The sequence below is a fragment of the Pseudophryne corroboree genome, chromosome 8 (genome assembly GCF_028390025.1).
Source record: "Pseudophryne corroboree isolate aPseCor3 chromosome 8, aPseCor3.hap2, whole genome shotgun sequence".
Taxonomy (NCBI): Eukaryota; Metazoa; Chordata; class Amphibia; order Anura; family Myobatrachidae; genus Pseudophryne; species Pseudophryne corroboree.
The window spans coordinates 383,047,405-383,067,439 of record NC_086451.1 but is presented as its reverse complement, the minus strand read 5'-3'; the positions used below and the strand labels follow the sequence as shown (position 1 = coordinate 383,067,439).

At 45.9% G+C, this 20,035-nt stretch overlaps 1 protein-coding gene across 6 annotated transcripts in view; it reads left to right on the top strand.

Annotated features, from left to right (window-relative positions):
- CCDC9 (coiled-coil domain containing 9) overlaps positions 1–20,035 on the top strand; it is a 172,852-nt gene that overhangs the window by 89,134 nt on the left and 63,683 nt on the right. The window lies entirely within an intron of this gene.

The following is a 20,035-nucleotide window of genomic DNA, read 5'->3' as shown; positions in this document are numbered from 1 at the left end:
ATGGTCTCAATCGGTACGTAACTTACTACAGATTCAAGATGGAATCTCTGCGCTCAGTGATTGCAAGTTTAGAGTCAAAGGAATTCATGATTGCGCTAGATCTCAAGGATGCGTACTTACACATTCCGATTTGGCAGCCTCATCAGAGGTTCTTGCGGTTTGCAATATGCCAAAACCATTACCTGTTTCAGGCTCTACCGTTCGGCCTATCGTCAGCACCTCGGGTATTCACCAAAGTGATGTCTGTGATAGCTCATCTCAGATCCCTGGGAGTGACAATAGTTCCGTATTTAGACGATCTGCTCATCAAAGCCCCGTCTCAACAGACGCTTCTCCAACATGCGCTACTAACGTACAATGTACTAGTTCACCACGGTTGGATTGTCAACTTCAAGAAATCACATCTCATTCCGTCTCAACGCCTTCAATTCCGAGGCATGATTTTCGATACGGTAAATCAAAGAATTTACCTACCACAACAGAAAGTACAGATTATTCGCCATCTAGTACAATTAGTGCTCAAGCCACGCACAGTCTCGGTACATTTGTGCATTTGCATCTTAGAAACAATGGTGGCGGCTTTCGAAGCGCTTCAGTTCGGAAGATTTCACTCACGTCCATTTCAACTGGATGTGCTCGCACAGTGGTCGGGCTCGCATCTGCAGATTCCCCAGAGGGTGAGGTTGTCGCCAAGGGCAAGGGTGTCTCTACTCTGGTGGCTCAAGGTACACAATTTAACCGCAGGGAAACTGTTTGGCGGCTGGAATTGGATAATTCTAACGACGGACGCGAGTCTCAGAGGTTGGGGAGCTGTAGTTCAATATTGTCAGCTCCAGGGTCTCTGGGCGGATCACGAAAGATTGCTGTCTATAAATGTCCTGGAACTCCGCGCAATTTACAATGCACTACGACAAGCAGTACACATGTTTCGCTCTCAGACCAAGTGCAGTCAGACAACGCAACAGCAGTCGCATACATCAACAAACAAGGAGGAACGAGAAGCCGCATGGCAATGCGGGAAGTAGCTCGAATCCTCAATTGGGCAGAATACCACCAGGTGATATTGTCGGCAGTGTTCATTCCGGGAGTGGACAACTGGGAGGCAGATTATCTCAGCCGTCGGGATTTTCATCCAGGAGAATGGGCATTAAATCCAGAAGTGTTTCACATGTTGGTTCAGCGGTGGGCTTACCCTCAGGTGGACCTAATGGCGTCTCGCCACAATCACCAAACGCTCCAGTATGTGTCCAGAACGAGAGATCCAAAGGCAGTGGCGGTGGACGCTCTCACAATCGCTTGGCCGTACAGCCTAGTGTATCTGTTTCCACCGTTTCCGCTGCTCCCTCTGGTGCTAAAACGGATCAAAAGGGAGTCTGTCACAGTCATACTAGTGGCACCTCATTGGCCTCGGAGAGTTTGGTTCTCGGATCTCCACGGTCTACTCGCAGACGATCCTTGGCCGCTCCCACTACATCCGTACTTGTTACAACAGGGTCCGTTCCTTTACCCCGATTTAGCGCGGCTGCGTTTGACGGGGTGGCTGTTGAGACCGCCCTCTTAAGAAGAGAGGGCATTCCAGAATCTGTTATACCAACCATGTTTCGAGCTAGGAAGCCAGTTACGGCAGCTCATTATTACAGAATTTGGCGTGCCTATATAGGTTGGTGTGAAACTCTGAAGTTTCCGACATCTTTCAAGTTATCCCGTCTTTTGTTATTTCTACAAACGGGGTTAGATGGAGGACTGCGTTTATCTACACTAAAGGTGCAGGTATCTGCTTTGTTAATTTACTTTCAAAGAAGATTGGCTCTATTGCCGTCTATACACACCTTTCTACAAGGTGTCCTCAGAGTACAGCCTCCATTCATTCCACCTACAGCGCCATGGGACTTGAATCTGGTTTTAGATTTCTTACAGTCTTCATATTTTGGACCCTTACAGCAAGTGGATATAAAGTTTCTCACTTGGAAAACAATTTTTCTTCTAGCCTTAGCTTCGGCAAGGCGTGTTTCAGATTTGGGTGCCTTGTCATGCAAGCCACCGTATTTGGTGTTTCATGATGACAGAGCGGAACTTCGGACAAATCCCGCTTTCTTACCAAAGGTAGTGTCATCTTTTCACATCAATCAACCAATAGTAGTTCCTGTGTTAACAGCACATTCTGGAACTCTGGATGTGGTACGCGCTTTACGTGTTTATGTATCCCGAACGTCTACAGTTCGTAAGACGGATACGTTGTTTGTTCTCTATGATGCTGCCAAGATGGGTTGGCCAGCGTCTAAGCAGACCTTATCCAGATGGATAAAACTGACCATACGTCAGGCTTACCTTCATGCTAGGTTACAGCCGCCTACATCAGTAACAGCTCATTCCACACGTTCTGTGGGAACTTTATGGGCAGCTGGTCGTGGAGCTTCTACGATGCAGCTTTGCCGTGCGGCTACATGGTCTTCCGTGCACACGTTTGTGCGCTTTTACAAGTTTGATACGTTTGCGGCATCAGCATCTAGCTTTGGCCGCCTAGTGTTACAGGTGCCAAACAGCTCTCCCGCCCACGGGGGAAGCTTTGGTACGTCCCAAGAGTACTCCAGTGACCCCTAGTGGATGAAAAAGAAAATAGGATTTTGGTACTTACCAGGTAAATCCTTTTCTTTGAATCCATAGGGGGCACTGGATGCCCACCCAGAGCAGTTTTACCTGGTTTGTTGTAAGTTCAGGGGATCTTATGGTAACACACTCTCACCGACTGGTTCAAATTATCAAGTGCTGGTTATGGTGTCAACTGTTTAGTTGTCAGTAACGTTGTGTCAACTTCATTGTTGTCCGTTATGTTATATGTAATACTCCATTGTCAACCTCTCTATAGCTCCTGTTCGGCTCAGTAAAAAACACTGAGGTACTCGGGGATATGGAGGGGTGGAGTGTTTTAAATTTAAATATTCAGTGCCCTGTTTCCTGCGGAAGCCGTCCATATCCCAAGAGTAGTCCAGTGCCCCCTATGGATTCAAAGAAAAGGATTTACCTGGTAAGTACCAAAATCCTATTTTTGCTGCTAATAAATGCGTTCCGGGTGATATAACGCCGCCCTTTGGTTGCTGCTACCAATGTCTTTGTAAGAAGGTGGTATGGTTACAGCCAAACCGTTTGAGGGTCAAGTGTTGGCCAGATGGGGGATTTTTGGATCTTTCATTGTGCATACTACATTGATGCAAGAAGCAGTTCCATGAAATTGTTTGGTTGTACACCTTGCCCCCCTTACTGAACAGACATTATCATAAGACAGAAGCGTCGTAGTGATTGACACCAGTCTCTTAGCTGAGCTTGACTATCCGGCACGTCTAATGTGTCTGGTGTACATGGTGACAGCTGGGCTCTTGCTCAAGTCTAGCAGCAGATGTGTTTAAGCCTGACCCTTGTCAAAACTCTGCAGGTTCTCCGAATAGTCATTCAACATGCTTGCCATGCTGTTAGATGAAGCTGGCACCTGCTCTGTTTTCTCCAGGTGAGGAAGCACCGAGAAAATGAGTTCTCCCAATTAAATCCATAACATTAGGATACCGTGACTGCTCCTTTAATAAGGTGCGCTTTCTTGATTAAAGACTTCAGGCACCCAGACAGCTGCTTTCTGCACCCTAGTGTTCAGTGATATTGTCATGTAATATCCCAATACTGCAGCTCTAGATGGGACCTAGACTACAGAATTTTTTATTTTATTTTATGTTTTTATTTTAGTTTGCAAATGTTGAAACATCATGAAATGTGTACGTCCCTTTTTGACTTACAGTATTATGTTGCTTGCTGTGGAGAATGTGTGTAATTACTGACAAATTGTTTTTAATGTACAATAAAGGCAACCGTAAGATATACATGTTTTTGTAGGCTATAAAACAGGAAATCAAAGGTGTAATTATATGGGGGGTTTTTTTTTGGGTTTTTATATTAATTTTTTTTTTTTTTTTAAAGTATGATTTTCTAATTGCTGAAGTGTTTTTTTTTTTTTTTTATCAATTGTATATATTCGGCCCATGTACTCATCTCATGAATTAATGGTTTTTTAAGTATCTGTTTTGTTATTAAAGGAGAATTCCACTCAGAAATACAATATTGGCATTACTACCTCTGCCCCAACCAAATCGTAACTGTTGGCGCCCCCTACCATTTATGACATACCTGCACTGCAATGCTGACTCATAGCTACATTGTGGATGTGCTACTTGGGCCTTAGGGATTACAGTTACATTTTATTTTCAATGAGTTCTTCCTTTAAACACATTCTCCACACATGTCACACTAGCAGTCTGCATCAGCAATTCCCCAGGATACCGATGTTTGTCAAAATGTGGGTTGTGTATTTCTTTACAGTAATTGTTACTTTGTAAGATTGCCTTGTATACGGAAACATATTTTTATGAAACTACTTTGTAATTAAAACAAATTTTCAGAATGGTTTAGCATTTTTTGGAGTAAGGATACAACTAACCACTATGCTACCCTGCAGTTAGCGAATGACCTTGCACTGTTTATTTTAAGGGAAATGAATGAGGGAAAATTATTTAGATAGAGATATATAGATATAGAGAGAGAGAGATATAGATATTTATTTTTTTTTTTTTTTAAGCATAAAATTGTTTCATTAGTTACTAACACTTTAATGGGTGAAGAAATGCTTCATCCAACATTCTATTTTTTCTTACAGCTGAATTTGTTTCTGTAGTTTAGTGTATCCCCTTGTGTATAATTTCAGACCGTACTGCGCATGCACCGTAATGCGCACGCGCGTCGCACTGGTACAAAGCGGATCGTTGCTGTGCGATGGGTTTTACGAAGAATCCATTCGCACAGCCGATCGTAAGGAGATTGACAGGAAGAAGGCGTTTGTGGGTGTCAACTGACCGTTTTCTGGGAGTGGTTGGTAAAATGCAGGAGTTTACGAGCATTTGCAGAGCGAGTGTCTGACGTCAATTCCGGGACTGGAAAGCTGAAGTGATCACAAGGGCTGAGTAAGTTCTGGGCAACCCAGGAACTGCACAAATATTTTTTGTACTACCCGGCTGCACATGCGATCGCACACTTGCAAAGCAAAAATACACTCCCCTATGGGCGGGGACTATATGCTTGCAGCAGTGCAAAAAACCCCTAGCGAGCGATCCGGTCTGAATTAAGCCCCTAGTGCAGTGTGGTGATGTGTGTTGCCTGTGGTTACTTCCTGATTAAACAGCTACTGGTGGTCCCAAAAGCCATCATAACTAAGCTTTGTCATATTCAGCTTCTCATCCGTTATTAACTCTGAATCATTTATTGTCGAGTTGTTGTGCGATGTGTTTGTCGTGATTAGGATGGTGGCCGCACTTCACTGTCCATCATGTAAGTATATCAGTTTTATTTAATGTCCGGGTCTTAAACAGAGCTGTACAAGGGGGATTTCAAGTAAACATATTACTAGACCGTGATCTATCATGAAACCAAGTGTTTTGGAGCCCCGCTCACAAGTTAATAGATAGGTGGACATATTTCTTTATAATTGACATGTTACACACTTGGGATGTAGCACAGATAAGAGTGTGGGGTCCCCAGCTGCTTACGTTCTGCTACAGGCATTTTCAACTCGGGGTAAAGTAACAGCTAGCTCCCTTTTCTAGAAATGTCTCCATTGTTGTGTTCTGTTCCTCTGACCAGTCGTCTCAATAAGTTTACTGATATTTAATGTACACAACCGCTGACCGTTATGCGTTGTTTTTCAATACACAACGCACTTGTACAAGAGCATTGACTTTATCTGTTATATTTGCTGGGGGAGAGGTGGAAGTTAGTTTAAAATGTTGATTTTAGCGTGAGGTTACCCTCCTCCTACCACCAGGAACCGGTGACGTGATGCAGAGGAGGCGGCAGCGGCATGAGTGAGAATGTAGGTGCGCCTGTTGGAGTGCAGGTTTAAGAGGGTCTGATAAATGGCAGCAGTTATTGCAGCAAGCATGGCTCTAATCTACAGTGTCCTCCATGAACACTAACAATCCATAAGTAAGCCCAGGTGCCTGAATTAGTTCCTCATCCAGTTTGATTATACAGGGATGTAGTTATGTGACCTGATCACAATACAGATGGCTACATCCTGCCTCCCTCACAATTCCGACAGTCGGCATGCTGACTAACGGGGACTCCTCCACAACACCCATATAGAGTGGGAATAGAACCTGCGCTTCCCACCGCAAGGTGCTTAGTTGCACTCAACCCCCCCGCCGGCCATCTTGAAGCCGGGATCCTGCCGTCAGGATTGTGATCGGCGGTCTCCTGACGGCTGGTCACACATACTTAACCCATTATACCATCTGTACACAAGCATGAATATCCTTTAAATCCTGGACTGTTCGGGCCCCATACACTAGGGAGATGTATCTCAGCAATGACTTCCATGCAATTTTCCTGCGATCTGTCCGGGAGCTTCCCGGGAACCCCGCAATTGCGATTTGCTACAGGAGTGTATTTTTACATGTGATTTATCTCATGCAGTCTAATGTTATTAAACCTATTTCTCTGACGTCCTAGTGGATGCTGGGAACTCCGTAAGGACCATGGGGAATAGCGGGCTCCGAAGGAGGCTGGGCACTCTAGAAAGATTTATGACTACCTGGTGTGCACTGGCTCCTCCCACTATGACCCTCCTCCAAGCCTCAGTTAGATTTTGTGCCCGGCCGAGGTTGGATGCACACTAGGGGCTCTCCTGAGCCCTTAGAAAGAAAGTATAGATTTAGGTTTTTTATTTTCAGTGAGACCTGCTGGCAACAGGCTCACTGCAGCGAGGGACTAAGGGGAGAAGAAGCGAACTCGCCTGCTTGCAGCCGGATTGGGCTTCTTAGGCTACTGGACACCATTAGCTCCAAAGGGATCGACCGCAGGCCCAGTCCTTGGTGTTCGGTCCCGGAACCGCGCCGCCGTCCCCCTTACAGAGCCAGAAGCAAGAAGAGGTCCGGAAAATCGGCGGCAGAAGACATCAGTCTTCACCAAGGTAGCGCACAGCACTGCAGCTGTGCGCCATTGCTCCTCACACACACTTCACACTCCGGTCACTGAGGGTGCAGGGCGCTGGGAGGGGGCACCCTGAGAAGCAATTATAACACCTTGGCTGGCAAAAATACCACAATATATAGCCCCAGAGGCTATATATGTGGAAAATACCCCTGCCAGAATCCAGAAAAAAGCGGGAGAATAGTCTGCGGAAAAGGGGCGGAGCTATCTCCTGCAGCACACTGGCGCCATTTCTCCTTCACAGATCCGCTGGAAGGAAGCTCCCTGGCTCTCCCCTGCAGTCTACACTACAGAAAAGGGTAAAAAAAGAGAGGGGGGGCACTAAATTTAGGCGCTGTATAAATTATATAGAAAAAGCAGCTATAGGGGACATAACTCAGTTAGTCCCTGCATTATATAGCGCTTTGGTGTGTGCTGGCATACTCTCACTCTGTCCCCCCAAAGGGCTTTTGTGGGTCCTGTCCTCTGTTGGAGCATTCCTTGTGTGTGTGCGGTGTGTCGGTACGGCTGTGTCGACATGTTTGATGAGGATAATGATGTGGAGACGGAGCAGATGCCTTTAGAAGGGATGTCACCCCCTGCGGGGCAGACACCTGAGTGGTTGAGCTTATGGAAAGAAATGAGTGCACGTATAGACTCCTTACATAAGAAATTTGACGACATGCCAAATGTGGGACAGCCGACTTCTCAGCTCGTGCCTGTCCAGGCGTCGCACAGGTCATCAGGGGCTCTAAAACGCCCGCTACCTCAGACCGCAGACCCAGATGTCGACACTGATACTGACACCAGTGTCGACGACGATGAGTCTAACCTGATGCCCACTAAGGCCATTCACTGCATGATTGAGGCAATGAAAGAGGTGTTACACATTTCTGATATAAATACAGGTACCACTAAAAAGGGTATTATGTTTGGGGAGAAAAAACTACCCGTAGTTTTTCCCCCATCAGATGAATTAAATGAAGTGTGTGAAGAAGCGTGGGCTTTCCCTGATAAAAAATTGGTAATGCCTAAGAAGGTACTAATGGCGTTCCCTTTCCCGCCAGAGGATAGGTCACGTTGGGAAACACCTCCTAGGGTGGATAAAGCGCTCACACGTTTGTCTAAAAAGGTGGCACTACCGTCTCCGGATACGGCCGCCCTCAAGGAACCTGCTGATAGAAAGCAGGAGGCGATCCTGAAGTCTGTATATACACACTCAGGCATTATACTTAGGCCAGCTATTGCGTCAGCTTGGATGTGCAGTGCTGCCGCTGCGTGGTCAGATAAACTGTCAGAAAATATTGACACATTAGACAGAGACACGATCCTGTTAACCATAGACCATATAAAAGACTCAGTCTTATATATGAGAGATGCACAGAGGGAAATCTGCCGACTGGCATCTAAAGTTAGTGCATTGTCCATTCTGCTAGGAGAGGCTTATGGACTCGCCAGTGGACAGGAGATGCAGATTCTAAAAGGCACATGGAAGTGTTGCCATATAAGGGTGAGGAATTATTTGGGGATGGTCTCTCGGACCTAGTTTCCACAGCAACGTCTGGGAAGTCAGCATTTTTACCCCATGTCCCCTCACAGCCTAAGAAGGCGCCGTTTTATCAGGTTCAGTCCTTTCGGACCCAGAAAAACAGGCGTGGAAAAGGCGGGTCTTTTCTATCCAGAGGCAGAGGTAGGGGAAAAAGGCTGCAACAAACAGCAGGTTCCCAGGAGCAAAAGTCCTCCCCCGCTTCTTCTGCCAAGTCCGCCGCATGACGGTGGGGCTCCACAGGCGGAGCCTGGTACGGTGGGGGGCCGCCTCAAGAATTTCAGCGATCAGTGGGCTCGCTCACAGGTGGATCCCTGGATCCTTCAAATAGTATCTCAGGGGTACAAACTGGAATTCGAGGCGTCTCCACCCCACCGGTTCCTAAAATCTGCCTTGCCGATTGCTCCCTCAGACAGGGAGGCGGTGCTAGCGGCAATTCACAAGCTGTATTCCCAGCAGGTGATAATCAAGGTACCCCTACTTCAACAAGGCCGGGGTTACTATTCCACACTATTTGTGGTACCGAAACCGGACGGTTCGGTGAGACCCATTTTAAATTTGAAATCCTTGAACACATACATAAAAAAATTCAAGTTCAAGATGGAATCGCTCAGGGCGGTTATTGCGAGCCTGGAAGAGGGGGATTACATGGTATCCCTGGACATCAAGGATGCTTACTTGCATGTCCCCATTTACTATCCTCACCAGGAGTACCTCAGATTTGTGGTACAGGATTGCCATTACCAATTCCAGACGCTGCCGTTTGGACTGTCCACGGCACCGAGGGTATTTACCAAGGTTATGGCGGAAATGATGATACTCCTTCGAAAAAAGGGAGTTTTAATTATCCCGTACTTGGACGATCTCCTAATAAAAGCGAGGTCCAAGGAACAGTTGGTGGGAGTAGCACTATCTCAGGAGGTGCTGCACCAGCACGGCTGGATTCTGAATATCCCAAAGTCACAGCTGGTTCCGACGACACGGCTACTGTTCCTGGGTATGATTCTGGATACAGTCCAGAAAAAAGTGTTTCTCCCGGAGGAGAAAGCCAGGGAGTTGTCATCTCTAGTCAGAGACCTCCTGAAGCCAAAACAGGTATCAGTGCATCGCTGCACGCGGGTCCTGGGAAAGATGGTGGCTTCTTACGAAGCAATTCCCTTCGGCAGGTTCCATGCCAGAATCTTTCAGTGGGACCTGTTGGACCAGTGGTCCGGATCGCATCTTCAGATGCATCGCTTAATAACCCTGTCTCCAAGAACCAGGGTGTCTCTACTGTGGTGGCTGCAGAGTGCCCATCTTCTAGAGGGCCGCAGGTTCGGCATACAGGACTGGGTCCTGGTGACCACGGATGCCAGCCTTCGAGGCTGGGGGGCAGTCACACAGGTAAGAAACTTCCAAGGACTATGGTCGAGTCAGGAGACTTCCCTTCACATAAATATTCTGGAACTAAGGGCCATCTACAATGCCCTAAGTCGAGCAAAATCCCTGCTCCTACACCAGCCGGTGCTGATCCAGTCAGACAACATCACGGCAGTCGCCCATGTAAATCGACAGGGCGGCACAAGAAGCAGGATGGCGATGGCAGAAGCCACAAGAATCCTCCGATGGGCGGAGAATCATGTACTAGCACTGTCAGCAGTGTTCATTCCGGGAGTGGACAACTGGGAAGCAGACTTCCTCAGCAGACACGACCTCCACCTGGGAGAGTGGGGACTTCATCCAGAAGTCTTCCAGATGCTGGTAAACCGTTGGGAAAACCACAGGTGGACATGATGGTGTCCCGCCTCAACAAAAAGTTAAAAAGATATTGCGCCAGGTCAAGGGACCCTCAGGCGGTAGCTGTGGACGCTCTAGTGACACCGTGGGTGTACCAGTCGGTTTATGTGTTCCCTCCTCTGCCTCTCATACCAAAGGTATTGAGAATAATAAGAAAGCGAGGAGTAAACACAATTCTCGTGGTTCCGGATTGGCCAAGACGAGCATGGTACCCGGAACTTCAAGAGATGCTCTCAGAGGACCCGTGGCCTCTACCGCTCAGACAGGACCTGCTACAGCAGGGGCCCTGTCTGTTCCAAGACTTACCGCGGCTGCGTTTGACGGCATGGCGGTTGAACACTGGATCCTAAAGGAAAAGGGTATTCCGGAAGAAGTCATTCCTACGCTTATTAAGGCCAGGAAAGATGTTACGGCAAAGCATTATCACCGCATATGGCGGAAATATGTTGCATGGTGCGAGGCCAAAAAGGCCCCAACAGAGGAATTTCAACTAGGTCGATTTCTGCATTTATTGCAAGCAGGAGTGAATATGGGCCTAAAACTAGGCTCCATTAAAGTACAGATCTCGGCTCTGTCGATTTTCTTTCAAAAAGAACTAGCTTCAGTACCTGAAGTTCAGACATTTGTGAAAGGAGTGCTGCATATTCAGCCCCCGTTTGTGCCTCCTGTGGCACCTTGGGATCTCAACGTGGTGTTGAGTTTCTTAAAATCACATTGGTTTGAGCCACTAAAAACCGTCGATCTGAAATATCTCACGTGGAAAGTGGTCATGTTATTGGCCTTGGCTTCAGCCAGGCGAGTGTCAGAATTGGCGGCTTTATCATGTAAAAGCCCTTATCTGATTTTCCATATGGATAGGGCAGAATTGAGGACTCGTCCCCAATTTCTCCCTAAGGTGGTGTCAGCGTTTCACCTGAACCAGCCTATTGTGGTGCCTGCGGCTACTAGGAATTTGGAGGACTCCAAGTTGCTAGACGTTGTCAGGGCCCTGAAAATATATGTTTCCAGGACGGCTGGAGTCAGAAAATCTGACTCGCTGTTTATCCTGTATGCACCCAACAAGCTGGGTGCTCCTGCTTCTAAGCAGTCTATTGCTTGCTGGATTTGTAGTACAATTCAGCTTGCACATTCTGTGGCAAGCCTGCCACAGCCAAAATCTGTAAATGCCCATTCCACAAGGAAGGTGGGCTCATCTTGGGCGGCTGCCCGAGGGGTCTCGGCTTTACAACTTTGCCGAGCAGCTACTTGGTCAGGGGCAAACACGTTTGCAAAATTCTACAAATTTGATACCCTGGCTGAGGAGGAACTGGAGTTCTCTCATTCGGTGCTGCAGAGTCATCCGCACTCTCCCGCCCGTTTGGGAGCTTTGGTATAATCCCCATGGTCCTTACGGGGTTCCCAGCATCCACTAGGACGTCAGAGAAAATAAGAATTTACTCACCGGTAATTCTATTTCTCGTAGTCCGTAGTGGATGCTGGGCGCCCATCCCAAGTGCGGATTGTCTGCAATACTTGTAAATAGTTATTGTTAACTAAAGGGTTATTGTTGAGCCATCTGTTGAGAGGCTTAGTTGTTTTCATACTGTCAAACTGGATATAGTATCACGAGTTGTACGGTGTGATTGGTGTGGCTGGTAAGAGTCTTACCCGGGATTCTAAATCCTTCCTTATTATGTCAGCTCGTCCGGGCACAGTGTCCTAACTGAGGCTTGGAGGAGGGTCATAGTGGGAGGAGCCAGTGCACACCAGGTAGTCATAAATCTTTCTAGAGTGCCCAGCCTCCTTCGGAGCCCGCTATTCCCCATGGTCCTTACGGAGTTCCCAGCATCCACTACGGACTACGAGAAATAGAATTACCGGTGAGTAAATTCTTATTTTCCATGCAATTGAGATAAATCTAACGTGCAGCACGTGTGATTTGCGGGAACGCGCATTGCATCGCAATCGCACAAAAAGGACATGCAATGTGAAACTTTTCATGCAATCTGTCTCAATTGCATGAAAACAGGCCCTTTAGTGATTCTTGAGGATGTGCATGGGAAACCTGGCCTACAGGTTGATGTGACTGCTACAAGATGTCTCCTGTGCCTCCAGCCTGCCACATTAAGCCTGAAAATCCACCAGTCATTGCTCCAGCATTTGCTCTCTAGCTTTTTAGAGATCAGCACAGTAATCTAGAAATAGATTTATCTTTCTAAGGTGCTGGTATGTCATATTCCTGAGATGGCACCTTAACGTGCTGAAGCCCAGCATGCAAAATCTGAACCAGCATTTCTTCTATTGTCTGAACTTCCTGGATCTGGGATGTATGGATTGACAGTATCTTTGAAGTACCCATCTCGTAACCCGATTTAGCTAGGTCCTTCATTTAGTCCATTGTGGACCTTTTTGAAAGTTCTACAAATATCCCTGTTTTGTTATGTTTCTACTGAATGTTTTGGACAAGTCAGCATGGGACTCTTGCTTGTGTGATTATGAAGGTTACTCTACAGCAGACAAAGAGGAATGGCCCTCATCTCATTCAATTTGCTGATTTACAAATGTATTTTAATTCTCTGGTTGCATGGCCAATCCTGACACTCATTTAGAAAGCAGCCCCATAGTTGAGCTGTTTTTCTCCTAGATCAGCCCATTAAATGGTGTTACCAGAATGTGAAGAACCAGACAAACCTTCTTGGAGTACTTTCTTTTTGTTCCATCTCTCTATCAAGAACAGTCAGAAAATGAAAATTACAAGGTGGTTCAAGACCACAAAGTTATGTAGAACCGATAAATGAAAATCTCAATCACCAAGTTCTCTATTAATCAAGTTTTGGTATGATGAATAAAAACTGTGTGAGCATTGAAGAATTCTTAATTATGCCTAGCTGTGTGCTCCATACTATTACTAATATGCCCGTTTCTAGTGATTATCAATTTTTGGTGAGGTTTGGCTGCTTACATTTAGACACTAGTAAGCAGCTCAGCATATACAGTATGCCTTAAGAGGCTGCTGGTCTTCCAAAGGATAGCAGAACGAACTTGGGAGTCGTGGAGATGTTTTCCTGGAGAGTGGAGAATATTAAATTGTGTACACCATGCCGGAAACCATTTATGGGGCAGCTCCTCCAAATACAGTATGAAGTAACAACATCGGTGAAGTGTAACCTGCCCAACATTGATCAGAGTCTGGATGAATTGTGGTGAGTCTAGTAGGCAGTAGTACTATCTATATAATTTGTAAATATTCTCATTAATTCTTACACAGATTGAACTGCATCTAGTTTTTTGTTTTGTTTTTTCCCTCTAACTTCCGTCCAGTCTTTGTCATCATTAAGTGGCCTCTCAGTCACGTTTGTGTGGATCACGAGAACTGAGATTTGGGGCAGGCAGCTTTGAGAATAAGGTGGTGATTAATCCCTTAATGGAAGCTTACCTAAGCAACAACAATTCCAGTGCAGCTGGAGTACTACAGTTTGTGTAATATAATATAATAATACCATGGAAAAGCATAATTTAGAGGAAGTGAAACAAGTTGTATTCAGGATTTCATATTTAGACTGAATTTCTTAAAACCAGGAGAATTTAAGTTTTTTGAGTTAAACATTTCATATGCTTCCTGCCGAAAAGGAACTGAATGAGGCTGGATTAGTAACGTTGGTTATTCAAGATTAATAAAAAGTAGCATATGTGGGGAAGGTTGAGGAGAATAGATGAAGTATTGGCACAATTCCATATCCTCCAGGAGGGTGAAATGATTGGGTGACAAGAACCTATTTTTGGATGTTGCAAACATGGAGTCAGAGGAGGGAGGAGCGTAAAAGTATCCCTATGCTGTCTTTACCTATTTGCATCCATATTTTAGTCTGAACATTTACTGCTCTATAAAATGCACTGACTGAGCCACCCCACCTATTTGTAGCCCTACACTGTCAACTCCAGATCTTCCTGGGAATGAGCATAATCCTTAGCTGTGGACCCTTCTGTACACTCTCTTTTCAGGAGAAAAAAAGATACGCAAGTGCGCAGCCAACAGCAGCAGGTATGAGGAAGGTCAAATCCTCAAATAAAAACTATACCATAAAAAGAAATATATACCAGCGCTGGCTGAACAAATTAATACAAAGATGGCTTGCTTCATGTATAAAATCCAATACAATTTATTAACATATTTTATGTAAAGCAATTAAAAAGAAAGGAATTCCTATAACCACTAGGTGGCAAAGTGCATTCACTGTATTAGGTAGATAGTTACCGGATCCACAAAACGATGTGCATCAGCATTAGGACAAGTCCATTTAAAGCTGCAGATGTGGATCAAACTGGTTTGATCCACATCTGCAGCTTTAAATGGACTTGTCCTAATGCTGATGCACATCGTTTTGTGGATCCGGTAACTATCTACCTAATACAGTGAATGCACTTTGGGAGACTGTTCTAGCTCTAAGGAATTGACATTGCTAATATATGAGAGTGAAAAATAATTTAAGCAGTTTATCCAGATAAGACAATCTTAATCTATACTGCCACCTAGTGGTTATAGGAATTCATTTCTTTTTAATTGCTTTACATAAAATATGTTAATAAATTGTTTTGGATTTTATACATGAAGCAAGCCATCTTTATCTTTTCAGGAGAACTGTTTAGCAACAGGAGAAGATAATTAAGGTTTCCCTCTGTCCCTCCCCTCCACTGAAATCAAACACTCCTTTTAACCTTTTCCCCAAGCTTTGATGATCAACCATGACCTCATCTTAGAAACCTGACTATCTTTTGCTGACACCGCCAATCCAGTTTCCGCATTCTATAGGGCAGTCTCTTCTCATATCCCTGGATGACAGCTATCATTATAGAGGTTTCAGGCCCCGCCAACTTCATGTGTCAAACCCCCACCACCACCACTGAACTATCTCTTCATTTGAACTCCCCTCAATACACCTCTTCATTTTTGCCTTGATACAATTTATAGTCTCCCTGTTCTCCCAATTTCATTATAACTTCTTCGCTTGGCTACCTCAATTTTTCGACAATGGCCTCTTTTTTTCATCCTGGGGGACATTTAACATCCTGATCGATCTCTTCAACCCTGATACCTCCAAATTGCTCTACCTTTCCTCCTTGTTTGAATTTTCCTAGCGGCCCTGTTCCATGTCACATCAATATTCACTTGTTTTGATCTTGTTTTCTCTCTTCTCTGTGCGGTTCCTGACTTCAAATCTTCTGTCCCTCAATCTGACTATCACCTACTATTTCTCTGGCATCCATAAGGGATATTGATGACAGATTAGTACAGGGCTATAGACAGGTCCAAAGGAGACGGTGCACTTTAAATTTCTTTAACTGGGTGTGCTGGCTCCTCACCTCTATGCTCCCTCCCACAGGCAGTTTAGAAAAAAAGTGAACTCAGGAGAGGATGTACAGGTGGATGGGGATCCCATTAGTGGGGATTCCACCCCTACACAGGGTATCAAACCCCTCATATTGGCCATACGGGATGTGTTAAAGGTCCCCCTGGAGGACGCTACTGATCAGCAGTCATTTTTCCTCCCTCAAGCCAAACTGACAGTTACTTTTCCTGATTCCAAGGAATTGGAGGATTTATTTAAAATTTGCCTGGAAAAATCCAGATAAAAAAAATATCAGGTGTCCAAAAGGTTTTTAAATACCTTCCCATTTGCCCCTGAAGGCAGGAAATTCTGGGAAGACTCTCCAGCAGTAGACGCCTCAGTCTAACGCCTTTCTATAAAAGCGGTGCTCCCTGCTCTGGGCTCTTTTACAGTGAAGGACCCAGGGGATAGGAAAATTGAGACCACTCTGAAATCTATCTACACTGCTGCAGGTGTTGCTCAATAACCGGTCATTGCTGGTTGCTGGATGACACATGCCATTCATACATGGGCTACTCAGATTCAGGAGGGTCTTTCGGGTAATATGACCTTGGTTACTACTGTAACTTTCCTAAAACAACATTCAGGACATGGCAAGAGTCCTCTGTGACTCCCTTAAAGAGATTGGCAATATAAATACTAGAACCACTGCTGTGGCTGTGTCTGCACACAGAGCCATATGATTGCATCAGTGGATGGCAGACGCGGACTCCAAGCGTAATGTGGAATCTCTTCCCTTCACAGGTGAATGGCTTTTCGGAGCTGAATTGGACGCATGGATCTCCAAAGCTACTGCTGGGAAATCCATGTTTCTCCCTTCTGAGACTCTGCCTGCTAGGGGTACCTACCTGGGACCATCTACTCAGTCCTTTCAGTCCTCCCGATTTCGTTCTAGGGCCAGGGGTGCCTCCAATGCAGCTAGAGGCTCCAGAGGTAAGCCTAAGAAATCAGCCGTTGCTGGCTCTCAGTAACAGAGCACCAGTTCAGTTTCCACGAAGACTTCGGCATGAAGGTGCCCACCCACCTCGAGGGGATCTCGTGGTGGAAGCTCGGTTACGTCACTACAGCCACGCCACGGTTCCTGCCAAGATGCCTAGGTAAGGGACCTTATCGCTCAGGGTTACAAGCTGGAGTTCGACGGTGCTCCTCCCCAACAATTTTTCAAATCAAGCTTGCCAGTTTTGGAAGATATGCGTGTTACGCTACTACTGGCCATCGACAAGTTGGTCCAGTCCCAGGTCATTGTTCCAGTACCCCCCTGCTACAGCAAGGACAAGGTTACTACTTCAGTCTGTTCGTAGTGCCAAAACCAGACTGGTCTGTGTGACCCATTTTAAATCTGAAGTCCTTGAATCCTTACCTGAAGGTTTTCAAATTCAAAATGGAATCTTTGGGAGCGGTGATCGCGGGCCTGGAACAACAGGAATTCCTTGTGTCCCTGGAAATCAAGGACGCCTACCTATATATCCCAATTTGGCCTCCTCATCAGGCCTATCTGCGGTTCGCCCTACTGATCGATCACCACCAGTTTCAGGTGTTGCCCTTTGGCCTGTCTACAGCTCCGAGGGTGTTCACGAAGGTGATGGCAGAAATTATGTTCCAGCTCAGAGTCCAGGGGGGTCAACATTGTCTCTTACCCGGACGATCTCCTGATAAAAGCAAGTTCCAGGGAGCTTTTACTGCTCCATATAGATCGCACTATCCAACTTCTGTCTCACCACAGGTGGATCCTCAGTCTACAGAAGTTTCAACTGGAACAGTCTCCAAGGCTCCTGTTTCTGGGTATGATAATGGATACTGTAGCTCAGATAGCCTTCTTCCCATAGGAGAAGGTGAGAACACTTCAAGACATGGTTCGCATGGTTGTCCGACCTGCTCGAGTTTCCATTCATCTTTGCATAAAATTGTTGGGAAAAATGGTATCCTCGTACAAGGCAATACATTTCGGAAGGTCAGACCCTTCCAATTGGACATCTTTAACAAGTGGTACGGTTCACATCTTCAGATGCACCGGATGATTCAGCTGTCACCCCAGGCCAGGATTTCACTCCTGTGGTGGTTACAGTCTGCCAACCTGCTGGAAGGTCGCTGTTTCGGGATTCAGGTTTGGATCCTCCTCACGTACAATGCGAGCATGAGAGCATGTGGAGCTGTCACCCAGGGGGCGCAGTTCCAGGGCAGGTGGTCTACCCAAGAGGCCCTACTTCCGATCAACATTATGGAACTTCAGGCTATCTACAATGCTCTGATTCAGGCCTTCCCTCTACTTAGGGATCAGGCGATCCAGGTTCAGTCTGATAACGCCACGGCAGTGGCATACATCAATTGACGGGGAGGGACAAAAAGCAGGGCCTGCATGCGAGAAGTGTAAAAATAAATAAATAAAAAAATACTTCCTTGGGCGGAAAGAAATGCAAGAGCGCTGTCCGCAATTTTCATTCCAGGAGTGGACAACTGGAAAGCGGACTTCTTGAGTCGCCACGACCTCCACCGGGGGGAGTGGGGATTACATCCTCAGGTGTTTCAACAGAATGTTGACAGGTGGGGATAACCCGCAGATCGACATGATGGCATCTCGCCTCAACAAGAAACTTCGCTGCTATTGCTCGCGAACCAGAGAACCTCAGGCGAGTGCAGTGGATGCACTGAGGTCGCCTTGGCCTTACCGGCTGGTCTACCTATTCCCTCTGATTCAGTTGATCCCAATGGTGCTCCAGCGGTTCAGACATCAGAGTACAAGCAATCCTGATTGCACCGGATTGGCCCCAAAGGGCGTGGTACGCAGCTCTTCTGGACATGTCCATAGAAGACCCTTGGCCTCTGCCGCTAAGAAAGGATCTTCTTCAGCAAGGGCCGTTCGTCTACCTGGACTTACAGCTGCTTCATTTGACAGCATGGAAGTTGAGCGGAACATCCTAGCTCACAAAGGGCTTTCCAAAAAAGTAATTGCCACTATGGTGCAAGCCAGAAACCCTGTGACGTCAAAACACTATCATCATATCTGGAGGAAGTATATGTCTCTTGGTGAGAGGAATGCACGTATCCGCCTGCAGAGTTTCACTTGGGATGTTTCCTGCAGGCTGGTGTGGGTAAGGGCTTACGTCTGGGTTCCGTTAAGGTCTCTCAATTTTCTTTCAGAAGAAATTGGCTGTGTTGCCAGAAGTTCAGACCTTCTTACAAGGGGTACTCCACATACAACCTGCCTTTGTGCCGCCTACGGCACCTTTTTGTCTTTTGGATGTAGTGTTGACATTTCTACAGTCCTCCAGGTTTGAGCCTCTGATGACAGTAGAAGAAAAGTACCTCACATGGAAGACAGTGATGTTATTGGCCCTGGCTTCTGCTAGACGTGTCTCAGAATTTGGGGCCTTATCGTGTAAAAGTCCCTACTTGGTCTTTTACAAGGACAGAGCGGAGCCCGGTCTAGATAGCCGTTCCTGCTGAAGGTTGTCTCCACATTCCACTTGAATCACCCTATTGTGGTTCTGTCCTGTTCTGACGCTTCGGCTCCTCCGGAGTCTTTGGATGTTGTGCGTGCAAATTAGTGCTCTTTGGCCCTCCTTCTCCTGTATCGTCCCTCTACGGTCTGTCTTCAACTTTACTGGCCACCGCTTTTGTGCTCTCTTGTCGCTGTTCCACTACTGCCCCTCTCTGACAATTACTCTGACTCCCTATGCCACTCAGAATTTCATTCTCCTCTCACCTTCAAAAATTCTTAAAGCATGCCCTTAAAACTGTTTTTCTTCTACCACCCCTTCTCCTCCTGAATTTACTGTCCCTGCTATTCTCTGCCCTCTTCTCTCCATTGTGTCCACCCATGCTCACTATAGAATCTATGAGCAGCATCCTGTCTCTCTCCTAAATTGTGCTAACTGCACACTGTATTATGTATCAATTTATAAACTCTGGAAAATTTACTACGGTGGGATTTTTTTTTTTTTAAGAACTGGTTATGTTGCTCATAGCAACCAATCAGATTCTACTTAACATTTATCCAGCTGCTTCTTTAAGATAATAGAATCTGGTTGCTATGGGTAATATCACTAATTCTAAAAAAAAAAAAAACTCACCTTTTAGTAAATTTTGCCCCACTGTCTTTAGTCTGTACTTTATATCGTGTGGCCTGTTTTTACCCTTCCATGGTGGTACAGAACCCCTTGTGGAACTTTTTATAACTATATAAAATAATCCCTAAAGGAGCTTCCAACAAATGAATACTTTATTTCTTGGGAGGCCAGGGAGCTGGAGCACAGAAATATTTTTCACTTAATTATATAAGGCTGCTGTATGTTGCAGCCTCCTACCCTTTTCAGATATCCTCAGTATTCAGGATTTTATTTCAGTC